This window comes from Egretta garzetta, unplaced genomic scaffold (genome assembly GCF_000687185.1).
Source record: "Egretta garzetta isolate BGI_Z169 unplaced genomic scaffold, ASM68718v1 scaffold293, whole genome shotgun sequence".
In the NCBI taxonomy this organism is placed as follows: Eukaryota; Metazoa; Chordata; class Aves; order Pelecaniformes; family Ardeidae; genus Egretta; species Egretta garzetta.
Window position 1 is genome coordinate 1,965,018 of NW_009259318.1, and position 4,514 is coordinate 1,969,531.

Sequence of the window (4,514 nt, forward strand, 5' to 3'; positions counted from 1 at the left end):
AAAGAGGCCCAAGAGCAGGGTCCTCCTGCACCCTGATGTACCCCTGCTTCCTGCAGCGCCCTGTACTATCTGAGCACACTGCGACCTCGGTGGGCTGAGAGGTGGTTCAGGCACCAGCCTCCCACTCACACTTTCTTTTCCTGTGTAGTCATCCTCCTCATGAACATCCCATCCAGCTAGAGTCCTCTGTTGTCCTCACCACTCCATAGCAGACATTTTTCTGAGTTTAAATTCTAATACATGCAAAGCACATGGTTGTAAATGTAAAAAGCCAAGTAGACCACAGGACAGAACCTGGTAGTTTTAGTAACTCTTAGTTAAGCTGCTGACATGTCAGAAGTACCACAGGGGGTCTAAGGGTTTTATGAAATGTAACTAAAATCACCTGGTGAGCCCTCATTCCTTGGAAAACCAAGTAACTTCCCTGAGTGTGTTTAGCAGCTATACCTTCCTCCAAGCAGATGCAAACCTGTGTATATGGGCAAGAAAAACTCTTGTAAGAATAGAAAGAAACAGAACACTGAGCTTGGAAACGGAACCAAAGTAAGTTTATACAAGCAGCAAGTAAAACACCCATCCCCAGTGAGTCAGGTCCTGGCTGTTTCCTTCATTTCCTCCAAGACTAGCTGTGAACATCCAGCGGTAACAGCTCTTCTGAAATTTCAGTCGTCTCTTTTCCTGCCCCTTATTTATAGCTTGCTATCAGCAGTTAGCAGAGTTCCAGCATCACTGTGGATGAAAAAAGCTGGGTAATGCTTTTAAACTAAAAGAGGGTAGATGGAAGAAAATTTTTACGATCAGGGTGGTGAAACATTGGCACAGGTTGCCTGAAGAGGTGATAGATGCCCCAGCCCTGGGAACATTCAAGGTCAAGTTGGATGGGGCTCTGAGCAACCTGATCGAGTTGGAGATGTCCCTCTTAGGCAGGGGAGGTTGGACCAGATGACCTTTAAATGTCCCTTCCAACCCAAACCATTCTGTGATTCTATGATCCAGCACTGCATTTCCACAGGCCCCTCTCCAGCACACTGAGAAGTGCAGACTCTCCCAGACTTCAGCTCAGCTTTGGTACCACAGGTCCCATGCTCTTGCTGGATTTGTAGGTGCTAGCTCCTTGTTGAGCTACAGTAGATGCTGGATTAAATGAGGAAAAAATGTCAGATTTGCACAGTTCACTCGCATTTTTTGTTTTTACCTTGAATACAGCCTTATTACTGACAGGGGTTTGGGCCTGTCTTCATCTGAGAGCCTACTTCAGTGACCATCGTGGATGCAGTTATAATGGTGAACTCCAACTGTTGTCTGGCAGAGCCGTCACTTATCCCAGGAGTTCAAGAGACTGTGGACTTCACAGAGACAAGTATGTGGATCTTTCCTGAAATTTGCTCCAGCATATGTCCAGGAATAGGTGGCCATGCCAGAAAGGATTAGGAAAACACAGAACTGGGAAAGCCCTTCAGGTGATATGACTAGTGATGTTTCTTATGCAGAACTAGTTATAATACTGCATTGCTGATATGATCTGAGTTAATTACAAAAGCCCTGAGACAATAACCCATGCTGTCAAAGAGCACTTAGATCCTGAGAAGAGCAGTCACAGACTGAAATGGGCTTCCCCCATTTCGTTCTCACATGCTTTCTCTCCTGGGAATCCCAACTAGCCTGAAGTCAACAAGTGACGTAGACACAAGACTGTGTTTGCTCTTACAGACTAAAACCAGGAGCAAAATAAACCACTTAAATTATATATCTTTATAATCCATATTCAACCTCATCCATGTTTTTTTCACACACAAAGCAATAAGGACTCTTTGTCCAAATGGATACCTACATATGTGCCATGGAGTAATAATTTTATGTCATGATGAACTATGTACTGGTTACTATGAAGGTCTACATTGGCAGGATGGATTAAGAATGAATGGCCCATTTAGTGTGTAGTACAAATTTCTTCCAAAATAATAGCAGTGGTCTTGCCTGATGTGCAAATTGGGCCACTGTCCTAAACGGGTTGCTTGCTAAACCCCGCTCTCTTACACGTGCTTCCAGGAAAATTTAAAAAAAATGGACAAGACTTCAGACTGACACTTGACCTTTGCTGATTTTGGTTGAATTGGAGCGAGCTAGGAATGGCCAGTCTCCAATAGCAAAAGCAGGCAAAATAGCCTCAGGTGGTTGGTTTTTTTTTTTTTTTCTGAAGGTGCACATATTGTCAACTGAGCAGAAGGCAAGGCAAACTACTGTGAATGGCTCATAGCATTAGGTACAAACCAAAGAAAGAAAGAGGGAAAAAAATCCCCACAACATATCTTCTACACAGGATTTCATATGATTAGCTACAGCAAAACACACCCCAAAACTTCACATCTATTTCCTTATATACTGTTTTAAAAGTCAGAAGGGAATAGCTTAAAGCTTAGTCCAATTCAATTAAACATCCTTTTATTCAAGATAATAAACCACAAACTTTTTGCACAAGCAAGAAGCTCCTTTTAATAAATATTGGGGGAAAAAAGGAGCATATAACTAAATGGGGTGTATTCTCTGAAGCAGTTACCCAACCTTTAACAATACATACTGTGGTCAAAGCAATCTCTTCCCTGCTCACCAATAGCATTTGGCAACTCAGTGACTGCATTTTCAGTGAAATAGTAGTAAGCTTGTACATTTTTAGGAAGATTTTCCTCAGCCAAAATTACAAAAATTACTTTTGATATACCTAACGCAACATGACATCACACTCCTTCCTGTTGAATATATGGCTTTTCAAGCCCTATTCCCACCAGACTAATATACCAAGTTCTATATGGAAGTGTCCCCGTAGCTAAATAACATGAGCTTGAGATGTACTTTTTTTCCAAAATGTAAAGCTTGAACTAGTGCAGGGAAAAGATGGTTTATGATCAAAGCCAGCAATGAGGCCATTCCTTGGGACCTTAACATGTCTATATAACAGTATAGGTGTCCTTCACTGAGTAAGGCTATCGCAGGAATTTCTGGCCTGTTGTCCATACACAGCAGGAGGTCCATGGGCTACCTGAAGAGAATCCACAAAAGGTAACTAAAAAATATAAGGCAATATCTGTAAACAAGGACCCTAAAACCAAAACCAGGTTAAAAAGCGGTGCTACATGTTATTAAGATGCCTCCAACAGGACAAAAACACATTATGGAGAAAAAATACTTATATTGGGGAATGAGCAGTCAGACGAGGAGAAAGATAGGAAAGCTTTTAATGGGATTTGCCTCTACTCTGTCACTAAAAGCATTAATTCCTGGTAGTCCAGAATATGAAACATTGGCCTTAATTTCCAGAAATACCACAAACAAATTTTGAAAATTCTTAATGAAAGCTGCTTATGCAAACACTTCTGAACAGCTGTTCTTTTACACCAATTGACATAGGCAATTTTTAGCTCAGTTACAATTTTAAGGAAATCTGTGGGCTTACGCTTTCTCCTCACTGAGATGCTACACACATAGGATACTCCAGTTATTGCTTGTTCCTGGCAGGTTCTCAGATACACGTGGCCTTCAAAGATCTGCGAGAACAGCTGAGAACACTGTGGGCTGCAGTGCAGGGGAGCAGCAGCTTCCCAAGGATATTGCAAAGCCTGGTCCAGGCAGTGAGGCTGCCGCGATGTCTCTGCAGCTGTCTGACTCGGATCCAGTTCTGAAGAGCCCCATCTTGAGTATCCCCTCCCCTGAATAGGAGACTAATTTGCTAACAGCTCTGCTCTTGCATGCTATTTTTCTTCTGGGGCTCCATCCAGAGCTCTGCCTACGTGGCTGTAAATCATAGCCTTGATATTTTAAAGGTATCATTTCCTCTCTTTGCTCCTGCAGTACTCTTGATCCTGCAGGACTTTTAAGAATCAGATTCTCCCTGCAGACTGGTGGGGTGGATGGCCTGTGAACTTGGCCTCTTGGGATGGAGGAAGTCAGTGGAGATCAGCATCAGTAAACAAGAATTTGTCAGTGTTGTGTCCAGCTGTCCTTCCTGCACGGTGGCAGCAGAGGGGCAGGGAGGGCAGCTGCACAGAAGATAACTGCTTGAGTTAGATGCAGCTAAATCCCTGCGCAAACCTGAATCAGCGTCCTAATGCTATGCGGTAAACTGTTTCCCAGCCCGCTCCATACACGCGTCTCTCTTTCACATACACATGCAGATAATTGCTGGGTTGGAGTCTCTAACAGCCTTGCCCTTTACCTGGTCCTCACACACTGATGTTTCCCTTCCTTCCTTAGGAGTGAGAAAATGCCTAAACAGAGAGGATCGGTGACAATGGCTATTTTCTCCTTTTCTCCTCCCCCCGCATCCTTTGAGAAGCCCAGGAGAAGGCTACTGAGACTCTTAAAATACTTCCACTCCATTTGCCAAGGCAAGTCTTCCTCTGTACTTCCCTCATACATACAGGTGTTTGTGGCAATAACTTAAGTTAGGGGTGTGTGTATGACACTCAAAGCCCTCTGTAGAAAGGATGCTGAGAACAAAAAAATCAATTTGCTACAAT